Here is a 17170-nt window from a genome sequence, read left to right as displayed (position 1 = left end):
CCCACTTACTGAGAAGTACAGTTGTACAAATTGAATGAATGAATGAATGAATGAATCCAGTTTCTTCCAGCATCCAGGCTCCAACCTTTTCCCCTTAGTATTATTAAGGTTCTCTGTGGCACATATTCCTGAATACAGAATGTTACTGATCTCCGTTTGAACATAAACCCACAAGAAGCCTATAGTCACTTTATAAATAAGCTGCTGTATAGAAGTAATGAATTCATAAAAGACATCTGTTTATTAAATAAAGCTAATTATCTGCATAGGAGAATAAAAGAAAATATTAAAATCAAGGTTGGAATACACTTGGTCACTTTGCTTGAGTAGGACACCAAAGATGGAGTGCCTTTCTAAAGAATTCAGCAGCTATTTTGGCACAAGACATTTTAAGAGTAGTCTGCAAAGTGTAGAAGGCACGAGAAATCTGCTGGAAAGTGCATTTGTTAAAGGTAAAATAAAATTCCTTTTCTCTGGCAATTTAAATCAAGACACATGCATTAATTTCAGTCTTTTTAGGAGTTCTTGCTACATATCCCTTTAATATATCCAGTATTCACCAAATGTCAGGATAAGGATAAATTTGCCTGGGAAGGCAGGAATGCATGAAAATTAATGGCAATAATGAGTGAATTCAAAGAAGTATCTCTGTGGGCTCCTTTCCAAGAGCTGATGGCAAGGTGCACTGGTTGTTGTAGGACTGTAATCCGGACAAAAAGTGTGCAGCTGGCAATGGCCTTCTATTGCTCCTAAGCTTCTGTTTCCCAATTGCCTTCTGGACAATTCCAGAATTTTTATCCAATTCCAGAATCTGATCCAAAGGACTGGCACGGTTGAGATCATTTCCAAAGGAATTCTTGCAGTTCCTGATATTTCTGCCGGCGGACACAACGAGGACAGAAATTGGCATTTGCCTGACAACTGTTGTGGAAGACAGTCTTGCACTCACTACACCTGTAAGGGAAAAGAAGTATATCAATTCTAGAAACAACTCATCATCTGTGAGCAGTTGGCTACTTGAGAAGGTCACATTAGAGCTCAACAGCCAAGTTGGAATTGTAGTCCAATAGACTGGAAGGTATTAGATATTCTCATTCTGTATTATTGGCTTCAAAGGCCAGCCTCCCTCTTATAATAGCTTTACATTTCAAGCATGAAAGTGGAATCACAAATAAAGTCAGTGTGTTCCTTCTACCAGTTCTCCCTAATTGAACTCTTGAAACAATTTTGCACTCAGAGATTCCAATTCTGTAAGAAAACATGGTTTTCTCCCTTGGTACTCAGGTATCATTTCACGAGAGAGAACATCTGTTGCACATACGGTCCCAGTTGCTGTCCCAATTGTTACCAGGTCAAAAGGAACAAGGGGGCAGGTATATAAAGAAGTCCTGGACAGTTGGTGAAAGGGCAAAAAAGAAGAGTGTAGGGCTGTAGAGAATCTGCCAAACCTTTTGGTATGCTATTGAAATCTCCAGATTTATTAAATTGCATTTTTAATATCACTTAAGGGGAATATGTAACTAGAGATTCACCACATTACTTAAAATTCATTTCAATTACATTAGATGTGGAAATGAAATGTGATGAAATTTAATTTTGGTTAGTTTGGGGAGTACAACCTCAGAGAAATATGCACCCTCATGGGTTAGATTAGGTCAGTGTTTTTCAAACTTGCCAACTTTATGATATGTGGACATCAACTTCTAGAATTTCCCAGCCAATATGCTGGGAGCTGAAGTACACATACTTTAAAGTTGGCACATTTGAAAAAAAAACTGTTCGATGGTTAAGTAATTTTACTAGCTATTAGGCAACTTTAAAGCTACTTAACATGTAGAGAGAAAAAAATAGATAGTTACATAGCTGCCTCTTTCTTCACACTTAGACTTACACGTTGCTTTACCTTTTTGCCTCTTGGAACTCTCTCTCTGCCTGACAGCTAAGAAGGGATTATGAGATTACTCCCTGTATCTAAGCTATGTTTATTAAAATAACAGACCATCACTGCCTATTGGTCCAGAAGGGTCCCTCAAATGATGAATAGCATTGGTTGACTCTGCTGGCCACTGAATGTGGGTGAGTGGGAGTGTGCCTCTGGCTAAGGAGGTGGGCATGAGAAAATTATCCCCAGCTGCGCAGGTGGCGATTAAGGAAGTGACTATTGCTGTGCTGCTGCCAGAATCAAAAAACTCCCCAGAAACTTCCAAGAACATCCTGTTTCATAGGTAAATTGTCTGGCTCAGGCAGCAAGTTTGTCTGAGCTTGGAGGCACTTTTCCTGCTCTAATACATAGACAAAGGGAAAAATTGATATGTGTGTCATTGCATTGTTATAGTTTTGGGGAATGAGCAATTATATCTAAAGGCTACTCAAAGATGGATCTGATGAATGAAATCTTTTTTTAGGATTTTGACTGCCTCATGGAAGGTGGATCTCTATGGCACTGAGATCTGCCTTCCCCAACCTCTGGAGGCTCTCTTGATGTGCTTTGTTACTGCATACATAATCTTCACCTAGTGGGCTAAAAACTTGCCAAGCTGGGGAAGGACGTCCTACAGTCACAGATCTGAAAAAATACATGGTGAGCGGACTTCCGGTGGTCAAAGCGGTGGAGATGGCGGCTACTTTGTAGCCGTCCTCCTGAGAAGGTGTCAGATCCGCGGAGCACAGCGTTTATCAGCTGGCCCGCGGCTCGCAATCCCCTTCCCGGGCGAAGGGAAGGGGTAGAGATCGCATGAATAGAGGTAGAACCTCTTAACTCTCCCTGGATTTTTATTTTTAGGGGGGTAGAAAGAGGGTTCCCTCGGAGTTCATTGCCTTCTCCGCCTCTCAGCTGTCTTTGTTTCTTCGGAAACAAAGCGAGACGCCGCTACCATCTCCGTACTTAAAGAAACCGTGAGTAATCTTAAACCGGACAGAACTGTTTAAAGGATTTTATTTATAGTTTAGCTTTATTTTATTTTTTTTAGTTTATTTAGTTTATTTAGTATCTGCTGATTTTTTTTTTATTTTTTTGAGCTTTCTCTTTTTTTTTTGGGCGGAAAAGTGAGAGTGAAAGTAAAATGGCGTTTTGAAAGTTTTTTTTTCCTTTAAAAGACGGATCGGCTGAATTGTTGTTTAATATTGCTTTTTTTTTACTTTTTTTACTTTTTTATTCTTGGGGACTTTTAGATTGATCTTATCTTATTCTATTTTATCTTATTTTTAATTTTTTTTTGGATTACTTATTTTTATTGGTATTTTTAAGAAGAAAGGAAGATAAATTAAAATGGCTTCAAAACGACAACCAGCTACTGCAGCTTCTAAAGTAACTTCTTCTCCTGCTACTTCTACTGTGCAACAACAACTTAAAATAATACCCTCAGTGCAGCAACCTAAATCTACTCCACCTTCACCTCCCCCATCTGGCACATCAGCACAAGACATTAAAGAAATAATGGTAAGTGCTGTCTCACAGTTTAGGGAGGAAATGAAACAACTTTTGGATCAGAATAAATCTGAAACTAAGGAGGAAATGAAGAAAGAGATGAAGGAGCTTTTAGAACAGAATAATGCTATTTTGAGGGATGATATACTTCTAGCTCTATCTGGAATGGCCTCAGTGGTTGTGAAGCTGGACTCCAGAGTAGAGGAAATTGAAGAAACAGTTGAACTTTTGGATTATAAATTTCAAGATATGGAGAAAAAAGTGGAGACTTCACAAGATGATATTCTTATGTTCCAGTATAGACAGATGGAATATGCTTTGAGAATAAGGGGTCTGAAAGAAGATAAAACTCAAGATTTGATGGAAATGGTGATTAATGACTTGGCTGTTATTTTGAATATTGATAAAGAAGAGTTACGTGGGGATGTGGAAAGAATTTATAGAGTTAATTCTTGGATTGCAAAACAGAGGAATTTGCCTAGAGATGTGGTGATATATTTTGCTAAGAAGTCTTTGCGAAATCAGATTCTACAAACTTTTTATAATAAAAGATTTCAGATTGCTGCCCAAGATATTATTATTTTAAAGGAAATTCCACCTAAAATTTTAAGAAGCAGAAAAGATTTTGCTTTTTTAGTAAATGAACTTAAAGCAAGACAAATGCCATTTAGATGGGAGATTCCGATGGGCATTGTTTTGAGCCATGCGGGGACACGTTATAGACTTAATACAGTTGCTAAAGCTAAGGAATTTTATAAAACGGTCCTGGGAGCAGGCTCTCCTTTGCCCATGATGCATAAAGTCTTGAGTGACAAAGAGATGGAACAGAAATCTGAAGGTACAGGGATGATGACTGCTGGACAGGTGGTATGGATGTCTCAACCAGAGGTTAAAGAACAGAGAATGACCCGTGCAGCACATAAACGTAAAGAAAAAGAACAACAGAAAAAAGAAAAAGAAAAAGAAATTGAAGAATCTACTCAGCAAATTGCTTCAGTGCCGGTGGGAGGAGCAAGACCCAAAAGCTCTGCTACATATTCATCAGCAGCAGAATTTGAGCGGATCTTCTCCAGGCTGAAGGCCAAGGGAGATGGCAAAGCTCCTGTCCTGGAATGTTAATGGATTAAACATTCCTCAAAAGAGAAAAAAAATTTACCACTATTTGAAACAACACAACAATGATATTATTTGCTTGCAAGAAACTCATATTACAGCTAAAGATCAAAAATATTTAAATAATCCTCGCTTGGGATCTCATTTTGTATCTCCCGCCCCTGGGAAGAAAGGGGGTGTGGTAATCTATGTTAAACAGAATTTATCTGCTACCTTGTTAGAATCAGATCCTTATGGAAGATATGTTATGCTTGAACTTGGTTTATATGGCAAGAAAATTCTTATTGTGGGGTTGTATGCACCAAACCAGCAACAGGAGCAATTTTATAGGTTACTACATCAGAAAATAACTTTGTTGGACTATAGATCCGTGATTTTAATGGGAGACTGGAATGGTGTCTTAGATATACAAATGGACAAAAAAGGCTCTTCTACCTTTTTTAAACAGGCTAAATTACCTAAAGCCTTTTTTGACATGAAAGAAGATTGGGAATTGAGAGACTATTGGCGTGAACGTAATCAAGAAGAAAAGGATTTTACGTTTTTCTCAGATAGACACCAATCTTTCTCAAGAATTGATTTCTTTTTGATCACAACAGATTTATACAACAGGGTGAAGAATGTAAAAATTTTTCCTAGGACATTGTCCGATCATAGTCCAGTTTGGATGGAACTGTTTGTAGAGAAGGAAGATAGGAGATCCTGGAGGGTGAATGAGAATTTATTTAAACAAGAAAAAAATGTTCATAAATTAAAGGAATGTTTAAAGGAATATTTTACTTTAAATATGAACAAGGGAACATCAATGTCAATGGTCTGGGATGCAAGTAAAGCTTTTATGCGTGGTATTTTGATAAAAATGAATAATTTGCATAGACAGAAACAGATTCAGAAACGGAAAGACTTGGAAGAGGAGATTAAATTAAAAGAGAAACTTTTAATTTCAAATCCCTTAGATGAAAAGATTAAAGGAGCTTTAAAATTGTTAAAAACACAATTTAACATGCTGATGGCTGATCAAGCTGCAACTAATTTGCTATTTATGAAACAAAATACATTTTGTAATGCTAATAAACCAGGGAGATGGTTGGCTTATCAGTTAAGAAAAAAACAGAAACAGAGGAATATAGATAAAATAAATTATAATGGTAAATTGGTTTATCAGAAAGAATTGATTAAGAAATCTTTTTTAGAATACTATCAAAAATTATATAAGGGTACCAATATTCAAATTACAGATATAAATAATTATTTAGGCAAAGTCAACTTTCCTAAATTAACAGAAGATCAGGAAAAAAAGATTAACGGTTTAATTACTAAGGAAGAAATTGTTACAGCTATTAAACAATTGAAATTGGGCAAAGCGCCGGGTACGGATGGGTTGACATCTATTTATTATAAAGCTTTAGTAGAAGAGATGATCCAACCGTTGTGTGAACTGTTTAATAATTTATTACAGGGGTTAGAGATCCCTCCATCCTGGCGTAATGCATTTATATCATTGATTCCAAAAGATAGTCAAGATCTTACTTTGCCTAAAAATTATAGGCCTATATCTCTTTTAAATGTGGATTATAAAATTTTTGCAAAAATTTTAGCTAACAGGCTTATGGGGATCTTGCAGCAGTTTATACATAGGGATCAATCGGGTTTTATAACTGGAAGGTATATGAAGAATAACGTTAGACAAATTATTAATTTATTAGAGTATTTAGAAAAGAATAACCAAGTCTCTGCAGGCTTGATATTTTTGGATGCTGAAAAAGATCAAGTGAATTGGCAGTTTATGCTGTGTTTAATCAAGGAGATGAATTTTGGACAAAATATATTACAAGTATTATCCAATATATATCAAAAACAGACTGCTCAAATTATTGTAAATGGGGGTTTGTCAGAGGCTTTTGTAATAGAAAAAGGAACAAGACAGGGATGCCCGTTGTCTCCGTTATTGTTTGTTTTAACACTGGAAATTTTGTTGATTAAAATTCGGGAGTCTCAAGAAATAAAAGGAATAGAAATTAATAAAAAAGAATATAAATTAAGAGCCTTTGCAGATGACTTGGTTGTTACTTTGTCTCAACCTGTTTCTTCGGTGGTGAAATTATTACAATTGATTCAACAATATGGACGTGTTTCTGGCTTTAAAATTAATAATAATAAGACCAAAATATTAGCTAAAAACATGACTAATGGTGATAAACAGGCTCTAGTTAACTTAACAGACTTTGAAATTGTTGATAAGGTAAAATATTTGGGGGTTACATTATCTGCTTCTAATGTAAAATTGTATAAAAATAATATGAAAAGCTGTGGATGGAGGTACAGAAGGATTTAAAAAACTGGAATAATTTACAGTTATCCCTTATGGGCAGAATTGCAGTTATTAAAATGAATGTCCTGCCAAAGTTTATTTTTTTGTTCCAAATGTTACCTATCTTAAAGAACGAACGTAATTTAGATGAATGGCAAAAAGGTATTAATAAATTTGTTTGGGCAGGGAAAAAACCAAGGGTGAAACTTAAAATAATGCAAGATTTTCGTGAGAGAGGTGGACTCAAGGTACCAAATATGAAATTGTATTATGATGCTGTAGTATTGACATTGATTAGCGACTGGGTGAATTTAACAAATACAGAAATACTTCATTTGGAAGGCTGGGACCTATTTTTTGGATGGCATGCCTATTTAATATTTAATAAAAAAGTGGATTGGTTTTTAAGTCTCATATTATAAGAAACTCTTTGCTAAGAGTGTGGAGAAAGTATTATAAAAGTGACTTCAAAATACCATTATGGGCTATACCTCGGCATGCCATAGAAGGTATAAGGAAAGGGGTAAATATGGACAAGGTCTCTTACGTACAGTTATTAAGATGGGATGGCCAAGACTGGCAGTTAAAATCTTTGGAAGAATTAACACATGAAAACTTAACTTATTCATGGTTCCAATATAGACAAATAGTGGATAGATGGAAGATGGATTGTAAAATGGGCTGGCTTAGAGAAGATGGAATTTTTTTAAAACAAGTAAGAGATCAAAGGCCAACCCATATTAAGAGAGTTTATGGGGTTTTAGTGGAATTAGATTCAGAACTTGAACTAGTTAAAGATTGTATGATTAAATGGGCACAGAATATTGGTGAAACGATTTCAATGGATACTTGGGAACTTATTTGGATAAGAAATGTTAAATTCACACAAGCGCAAAATTTAAGAGAGAATTTTTATAAGATGTTTTATAGATGGCACCTTGACCCAAAGAAAATGTCCATTATGTACCCTAATCTACAGCCGAAATGCTGGAGATGTGGATATTTGGATGCTACCTATTACCATATTTGGTGGACGTGTAAGCATATAAAAGCTTTTTGGATTAAGATATGGTGGAATATTCAAAGAATTTTTAAAAGGAGGGTAAAATTTACTCCGCAATTATTTTTACTAGGTATTGTTATTGACTGTGATGCTAAGGAGGTTATATTGATGTTAAATTTGATTACAGCCGCTAGGTTGTTAATAGGACAATATTGGAAGAAGGAATCTTTGCCTACTTTACAAGAATGGTTTCATAAAGTTTCGTATTTGGCAGAAATGGCAAAGATTTCGGCTTTCTTAAAGGAGCAATCTCAAGAAAAATTTTTTGCGGTATGGGAAAAATGGATAAATTTTATACAACATAATTTGGATATGGAAAAATATTATTTAGCCTTTTTATAATTTGTAATGATTGTTTTTTCTTTCTTTCTTTCTTCTTTTTCTTTTTTATATATATACATTTTTAATGTATTATTATTCATATATTTTTTTTTTATATATATATATGCTTTATTTTTCGTCTACTTTCTTCTTTCTTCTTTCTCTCTCTCTCTTCTCTTTTTATTTTTTATTTTTTTCTTTTTTAGTATATATTATTCATTTTAAAGTTTATGTTATGTATATTATTATTATATATATTATTACTGTGATTTTTATTATTATTATTAATTATTTTATAAATTGCAAATGTTATTTTTAAAATATTTGTTAAATAATCCTATATTCAGTTCTGGGAAGTCGGGGGGGGGTGGGGTGGTTGGGGAGGGGGGGGTGGATTTTTATTTGTAAAACTTTTGAAAAATTTCAATAAAAAAAAAAAAAAAAAAAAAAAAAATACATGGTGAGCTAAGGCTATTATTTTAATTTTTTGTATCCTCTCAGTAATCTCTCAGTCAAAGGGCCTGACCCCCGACTCGAACAAATAAATGTTTTCTAAGAAGGACATTTATATGTTTATAAGCATTCTGTTACTTATCATTATGATAAGGATTTAAGGATTTCATTAACATTCAATTAATTATCTTGACTCTTACCTGATCTAGTTCTAGTTCTGACTATGCTATGTAAATGAATGAAAGGATGGACTTATTTATTTATTTACAAATATATATGCCCAACCAACCTGGAAATGCCATTGTGGTCAGCTTATTAAAAAAAAGAAAGAACCAAAATAAAACTACAATGAACAACAATAATAGGTAACAGGCAACTTGGCTAACGTTTGTACCCTCTTCCGGTGGGAACTTACACACCGTGGTCCAATGCTTGGGGATATGACCATGTTTTTAAAATTTTCCTAAAGGCCAGTAGGATCCGGGCCAACTTAGCATCCTTTGTGTATGTGGGGGGGGGGGTAAGATCATCCCAAGGCACTGCTACTGAGAAGGAATGCAATCTAGCTCCTATCAGGGGACCCCAAGTCTGCCTATCATATTAGAGCAAAGTGGGACAGGCAGCTGTCTTTAGGGACTGTCATGGGCCACTGTCCTAAGGGAGAGAATAGTGCCACAAATAACTCAGTTTCCTGATGTGCTATCACAGCAAGTTCCAAGATATGGTCAATATATACTGAATACTATATATACTAATTTTATTTTAGTTTCTTTAAAATGTGTATTCAGTTCTAGAGGAAAGGACATGTGTAAAACTTACCTGCTGGTTGTATCAAATTCAAAGGGAAAGATGATGTCATTCTTGTTGCATATTTGGCAGATGAAGCCCCTCTGAGTACAAAGATCACAACTATACACATGGTGGGAGGCAAATTGGATCAGCGACTGAAGAAAAGTTTCAAATATACCATCTGCTATCTAAGAGGAGAGAAGGGCCATGAGCAGTTGGTAAGGAGCAGGGAAACCACTTCTGCTGTCACAGGAATTCTCAAAATTCACATGTCATTCAGCAAAAAATGGCCAAGGCCCTTATGATGCCAGTCTGATTTAAAACATTTGAAGGCATGAAACAGCTGGTTTTGGCTGGTCCATGTCAAAATCAGAATAGGTTGTGTTTCATATGTTTTGGCTTATGCATGAATTTAAACCAACTTGCTTGTAATATATTGTGCATGGCGTGTCTTGGTAGAAGTAGTTCAGAGGAGGTTAGGTAAGGATTATGGAATGGACACAGGCAGCAGCTGATGGCTGGCAGGGAAGTGATGGTGTTGAAAAGATCAGGGAGTGAGTGGCAAGATATGCCATGGTAGGATAAGAAACAGATGGAGAAATAAGTTACATTAGCAAAGATAGCCAAGATGAGGGAGGTAAGAGAAAGCACATGAAGGATCATGGGGGAAGATAGTAGGAGTGGGTCGGAATGATACAACTCGCTGTGGCCATGTTGCCCCGGCCAAGTTGCTGCAGGACAACTCGCACAGGAAACTCATCTTAGGATAGTTCCACATGGGATAACTCAATGCCTTGCTTCGGTTTGGCAAGCCCTCCAGGGTTTTTTTGCATGGAAAAGGAGGCTTAAGGAATTTGGTCCTCCTTTTCATGGAGGTTCCTAGCACCATGGGCATTTTGCCCCTGGAGAGCGGTTGTCGAAATCCCAGGGCTATGTCTGCCTTGGAATCCTTGCCCCTGCCCTACCAGATCACCCGGAGAACCCTGGCCATGCTGAGGCTGTGGGAAAGGACCAAGCCTTCTTCTCCTCTGCTGTAAGTCAAGTCAATCTCTTGATCCAGGGGGACCCCCATCTTCCTCCGCTGTGATCTGGCTTGGAGAGGTGATGCCAGAGATGATAAAGTGCTGCTGCCGTCAGTAGCTAAATGGGCAAATTAATCAAGGATCGAGCCCTCTAGCGAGCATTCCCCAGAAATTGCACTTCACACACCCCAATCAGCTATACTGCCCTCACTCCCTGCTGGTGCCAGATGGATTTCATCAGTTGATTCCCCCAAGCTACCTCACAGAATTGGCAGAGCAATGCCTTCTTTTTCAGCTAGGCAAGGAGTGTCTGGATGGACAGAGTTGGACTTGGGTGTGTGTGTGCAGATCCATCCCCTCCTGGTCTCCTTTACTACTGGTAGCTAGGAGTTCCGCAGGCTCTGGGGAAGGGAGATCCAGTGTTGGCAGGGAGCAAGGGCAGCGTAGCCAGGTGGGCAAAGCTCAATGCCCAGGGAGCGCTTGGGCAGGATGCAATTCTTGATTAATTTACCCATCTAGACAGTGGTGGCAGTTTATTGGCTCTGGCATCACCTCTCTGAGCCAGATTGCATTGGGGGAAGATGGGGTAACCCTGGATCCAGGGACTGACCTACTCAGAGTGGAGGAGGAAGAGGTTCAATGCTTTCCCACAGCCTCAGCATGGCCAAGGCTCTCAGGTTGATCTGATAGGCCATAGACGAGGGGGGTTCCAAGGTTGGGATGGCCTCTGGGTCTTGATACCCCCCTCCAGATGCACAATGCTCCCAGGGCTGGGGGCTTCCATGAAAAGGAGGACCAAATTCTCCAAGCCTCTTTTCCATGCAAAGAAACCGGGAAGGCTTGCCAGGTAGAAGCAAGGCGTTGAGTTATCCGCATGGAATTGTCCCCCAGCAAATTGTTCCGCAGTGAGTTGGCTGTAGTGACATGGCCACGGCGAATTGTCCTAGACCTGGAATGGGGAGATTAATGGGACATGCGGAACTTGGGACACTTCCAGCAGCAGTAGGGAAGGCAGGCTAGGGAAGGTGCTGGAAAGATGAGAGGGGTTGAGGGTATGCGACATACTATACAGAAAATTAACAAAGGAAAAAAAGGAGTGAATGCATCCTTCTTGCCCTGTAAAAAGAATCTGGCATCTCTTCAGATTTTATTTCATCCAAACCCTCCAATTGCTTTGGAGGGCGGTGCAGTGGCTCAGTGGTTACGACACTGGGCTTGTCGGCAGGAAAGCCGGCAACCCAGGTTCAAGACCTGAGTGCCATGTCATGGGGTGAGCCCCCATGCTCGCTCCAGTTCCTTGCCAACCTAGAAGATCGAAAGCATGCAAATGTGAGTAAATAGGTTTACATTTGATGGGAAGGTAACACAGCTCTGTGATGTCAAGCTAGCCACAAGACTGCGGCAACATCTTCGGACAGTGCTGGTTTAACGGCTAGAAACAGACATGAACAGTGCCCCCTATAGTGGGCAACAACTAGTGGAATAAAATCTGCAGGAACTCCTAAAACCCCTCAAACAACTAAAACAAATACTCTGGGTTTTGTTTTTGCTGAACTGAAGCTGATCCAAAATGGCTTGGCAGAACTTCTAGAACACAGCAAATTGTTCTAAAATTGTAACAACTTAGATTTTCCATTTTGTGCATACTTATTTTTAAAACCGTTTCAGCAGCTGTTAATGCAGATCCAGTGCAGGTAACAAAAATTTTGCAACATACAGTACTAGGGGAAAAAAATTGGTAAGCAGAAGCAAATGGGCCAGAGAATTCCTGGAGAGCTTAGCTGTCTATCTGCTATACTCTTCAGAGGAAAAGATTGCATCTGAACATGCACAGACCAACTCTGAAAAGTTTCTTGCTTCCTGCTCTACACTGAGTGATGCAACAATTCATGGTGTGTCAAATAATTTGTAGGGAAGTCTGCTAGGCTGTGATTTGGGGGAATCCAGCTTAGAGGATGAAGGAATGGTAATATTTTCTTGAACTGAAATTCTACCTGCCTCTAGATTGAAACATTTCTTTTTTCCAGATTTCCTACCTGCCTCAGGTCAGCCACACTGTATTTATGGGGACATTCCAGGAGATAGTGCCGGTGGTCAAGCCTTCAAAGAACAACATCATTAGTATATTAAAATTTGTTCTCCACAGTATCCCAGGAGTTTTATACAATATAAAATAAAACCTCTTGCTCCATTTCTCGCTCTTGTGCTCATTTCTGCACACAAGCTGATCTCTTTAGGCTTTTTCCTTCGTTCTGCTTTTATTGTGTGCCTCTCCTCCCAATCCTTGCTTTCATCAAGCCGTTGTGTCACAAGATACTTTTTACTTGACCCATATTTCTTGATTTCAGGTAAACCAACTTCGCTTGTTCATGCTGTGTAGGCGTTTTTCTATCTCGATGGCTTCTCTGATTATTCTGTTATTAAAATGTTCACTTTTGGCAATGGTTCTGGTATTTTTAAAGTCAATTTCATGTCCTGTGGCTTTAAGGTGTTGGACCAGGGAAGATGTTGGTTCCTCTTTTTTGACTGAGTTCTTATGTTCTTCAATGCGTGCACTTATTCTTCTGTTGGTTTGTCCGATGTATGTGGTGGGACAAGTGGTGCATGGGATTTCGTATACTCCTTGATTTTCTAATTCAATTTTATCTTTGGGGTTTCTAAGGATGGTGGATATTTTTCTGTTTGTGCAGAATGCTGTTTTGATGTTGTGTTTATGGAGGATCTTACTGATTCTGTCTGTGGTGCCTTTTATGTATGGGAGGAGGGCTTTGCCGTTTTCTTGTTCTTTGTCTTGGATTTTAGTGGGGGTTTCTTTTTGGATTAGGTTTGTAATCTTATTTCTATGGAATCCATTGGATGTTAGTACATTGGTGAGAGTGTGTAGTTCGGGTTTTAGGTGTTGTTCGTCAGCTAAGCGTTTTGTTCTGGAGATGAGTGTCTTGGCTAGAGTTGATCTGTGCTGGGTGGTGGTGTGAGAGAGCGTGCAGGTAGCGGTTTGTGTGTGTTTTCTTCTGGTAGATGGTGTGTCCTAGGGAGCCATTGGATTTCTTGTAGACTAAAACATCCAGGAAGGGAAGTTGGTTGTTAGCTTCTGTTTCCATGGTGAACTGTATTTTGGGGTGTAGGCTGTTGAGTGTGTGAGGAAGTTGTCCAGTTTTTCTTTCCCATGTGGCCAGATTATGAAGGTGTCGTCTACGTATCTGAGCCAGAGTTTGGGTTTGTGATCCGATTTTTCTAGAGCTTGGGTTTCAAAGTGTTCCATGTAGAGGTTGGCAATGACAGGTGAGAGGGGTGATCCCATGGGTGCTCCTTCTATTTGTTTGTATTTTTGTCCATTATAGATGAAGTATGTGTTGGACATATACTACCCGAACAACCAAAGACCTACATACAAATACCCGCGAAAACCTCAGAAAACAAATATATATATACACACATACATACATACATACATACATACATACATACATACATACATACAGTAGCAGTTCACAAATTGAAAAATCCTAATCAGAATGCTACCTTGCCCATAGATTTCATACTTTATGGTCCCTTATTATTCAAGGACACTTTCCCCTGCGGAAAGAAATTGCGCACAAATTGACAAGGAAGCATTAGCAATAGTAGCTGGAATAAAAAAAATCCACGATTTCCTTTATGGTCGCCCATTTATGGTCTTTACAGACCACAAGCCTCTTCTAGGTCTGTTTACTGCAGACAAGCAAACCCCTCAGATCCTTTCCTCTAGAATGCTGAGATGGTCAATTTTTATGACAGCCTACAATTACAGGCTAGTCCATAAGCCTGGCAAGGAAATGGGCCACGCTGATGCACTCAGCAGGCTGCCCCTGCCAAATCAGAGCCAGACCCTGCACTTGCTGCACGTATCCTGGCAATCCAGGATCTGCCAGAGTCTCCCCTTCACGCTGGGGATGTGGCTGCTGAAACAGCCACTGACAAAACACTCAGTCGTATTTTGAACTGGGTGCTGAGGGGGTGGCCTGAAGTCAGTCCTGGGACAGAATTTCACAGCTTCATCGGAAGATAAGATGAGCTATCAGCTTACAAGGGCTGCCTTCTATGGGGAAGTCGGGTTATAGTCCCACACAAATTAAGAGCAAGGATCTTAGAATCTCTGCATGAGGGACATCCTGGAATAGTCAGGATGAATGCACTCACGAGAAGCTACCTGTGGTGGCCAGGGTTGGATAAGGATATAGAGGCTCAAGTAAAAGGATGCCAGGTTTGCCAGCAGATCAGACCTGAAATGCCTCAAACCCCAGTACATCACTGGGAGACCACGCAAACTCCCTGGTCTAGAATTCATATAGACTTTGCAGGACCTTTCCAAGGACAGGTGTTCCTCATTGTAGTGGACAGTTACTCTAAATGGCTTGAGGTAGCACCTGTCCCTAATATGACTACTGGCAGGACCATACAGGAACTGCGCAGAATCTTTGCCACGCATGATGTGATTGTGTCCGATAACGGGACACAATTCGCTGCTGCTGAGTTTCAGTCTTTCTTATGGACTAACATGATTACACATGCTACCTCTGCCCCTTTTCACCCGGCTTCTAATGGTCAAGCAGAACGTATGGTCAGGACGACCAAAGAAGCGCTAAAAAGAACAACGACTGGTGATTGGCATCATCGGCAGGGAGACTTTTTGCTCTGCCAACACACAATTCCATGCACTTCAATGGGCCTGAGATGGGAACACTGGCTAACCATGAAGCTGGACCGCCTCCATCCAGACCGGGCAGCTGCAGAAATAGCACAACCCAAGCCCCCCACACAATCAGCAAATCGGTGACAAAGTTTGGGCGAGGAACTATGGTCAAGGGGCACCATGGGTGGTAGCTGTGGTTTGTAAGGTATCGGGGCCACAGTTGTATGAGGTGGCCCTGGAAGATGGTCATGTGGTTCGGTGCCACATCAACCAATTGCAACAGCAGCAGGCTAATCAAACCCTGACCGCTGACAGTGAGGAGAACCGGCGAGTGCCAGGTGACTGCAACACACCTGAGTCCCGATTCTTGTGAGACTCACAGGGAGAGGCAAGGTGACTTACGCGTGTCCGAGTCACCACAAACTTCAGAGACTATGTCAACAGAAAGAGATTTGTTGACGGACTTGTTTCCCAGACTGTCAATGGGTGATGCAAGCACCAGTCTATCCAGCCAGGACATCCCGAGAGGCACCGGTCTACCCAGCCAGAACGTCCAGGAAGGCACCAGTCTACCCAAGGCGAGCAGCTCTAGGAACCCTGATATACCCGGCTTATCAAAGGGACTGGTAGACCGGGAGCCTCCAACGGCACTACAACGATTGGGGCAGGCGCAATATCCGCCTGCCTACTTACAAGACTATATACATTATTGTGATATGTGATTACCTAGGGGGAAGGGGTGTTGTGTATTGAACCATTTTACAATGGCAGTTATAAAGCAGTTAAATGATTATGTTTAAACAAGTCTCTAACCGTTTGTGTATTGTTACAAGCCAGCATTTGAGGTGGCAAATAGTGCTTTAAATTCATTGGCTGCCACCTAGCAGCAGTCCAATATAAATAGAAGCCAAGCGGTTGTTAGAATCGCTTCTGTGTTGATTCAAATAAAGAGTTGTTAACCTTCCGACTACTCAATGCTTCACCAATCCCAGTATACAACAGAATGTATATTAAAAAAAACAGTAGCAGCTCGCAAATTGAAAAATCCTAATCAGAATACTACCTTGCTCATAGACTTCATACTTTATGGTCCTTGACATCTTAAGCTAAATCAGTGTTTCTCAACCTCAACAAATTTAAAATGTGTATATTCTGATTTCCCAAATTCCCCAGCCAGCACTGGGGAATCCACTTGTTAAGGAGGAGAAACACTCAGAGGGAGGAAGGGAGGTCAAATTTTGCTAATCTGCTTTTTAAAACCTGCACCTATCTGAGCTAACTTGCAATGCAGGTACGACACAAAGGAAGGAGATCCTTACAGATACTCTCAAGCTTCTCTCTTTCATAATGAAAACAACAGTCATTTTGTGACTATAGTTATGCAGCTGGGATTTAAAAGAGACAATTTCACAAACAGAGCTTATATACTCTATGTCCCCTCCCACCATAACTGGGCGTACCGGATATCTGGAAAGATCCCAGTTATGAATTAGACGTGAAGGTATCACAGACTCTTCATCTTGGTGGCAATTGTCACAGAAATAGAGGCCAGTGAATGAACACAGCTTAGGTTTCACAAAGTAGAAGCCAATCTGCCTGGAGCAGCCTGGAAAGGAAAGACAAAATGTTAGGGATATCTTAAAATGCCAGAATCTGACTCCATTTGCTGATTAGGCCACTGCCTATAATAACAGGAAGATATTAGAGTTGAACCAAAGTTGTCAAATCAGCTATTGCTCAGCCTTAGTCTCTAGATCTGTGTTTCTCAAGTATGGATGTGCCTGTGTGTGTAATATGTGTACACACACACACACACATACACACGCACGCCTCCTGCCTTTATTACACATCAATATATTTTTATCTATTGCTCTTTATTTTTAGCAGAAAGAAAGGTCAAGACCAAAACTGTTTTAGAACAGAAGTATTTGTTATTCTGATTTTAGTGGATAGAAATATAATAACTGTTCTACTCTGTGGCTGGAAAGAAAGATAGATC

At 39.6% G+C, this 17170-nt stretch overlaps 1 long non-coding RNA gene across 3 annotated transcripts; it reads right to left on the bottom strand.

The window, feature by feature from the left end:
• Positions 1–218: 218 nt before the first annotated feature.
• LOC120298172 lies at positions 219–16802 on the bottom strand. 3 transcript variants are annotated; one of them, XR_005553979.1, is made up of 4 exons: positions 16632–16798; positions 12536–12599; positions 9508–9665; positions 219–954 (listed from the first exon to the last, which is right to left on the bottom strand). It is a non-coding gene; the product is annotated as an uncharacterized LOC120298172 (long non-coding RNA). The 3 variants fall into 3 exon arrangements; XR_005553978.1 differs by having other exon boundaries at positions 9508–12599; positions 16632–16802; XR_005553980.1 differs by lacking the exon at positions 12536–12599 and having other exon boundaries at positions 16632–16797.
• Positions 16803–17170: the final 368 nt, after the last annotated feature.

This window comes from Crotalus tigris, unplaced genomic scaffold, assembly GCF_016545835.1.
Source record: "Crotalus tigris isolate CLP2741 ecotype Arizona unplaced genomic scaffold, ASM1654583v1 scf7180000023761.67761, whole genome shotgun sequence".
NCBI lineage: Eukaryota > Metazoa > Chordata > Lepidosauria > Squamata > Viperidae > Crotalus > Crotalus tigris.
Note: the sequence above shows the minus strand (reverse complement) of the source record. Positions and strands in the feature narration are given on the sequence as shown.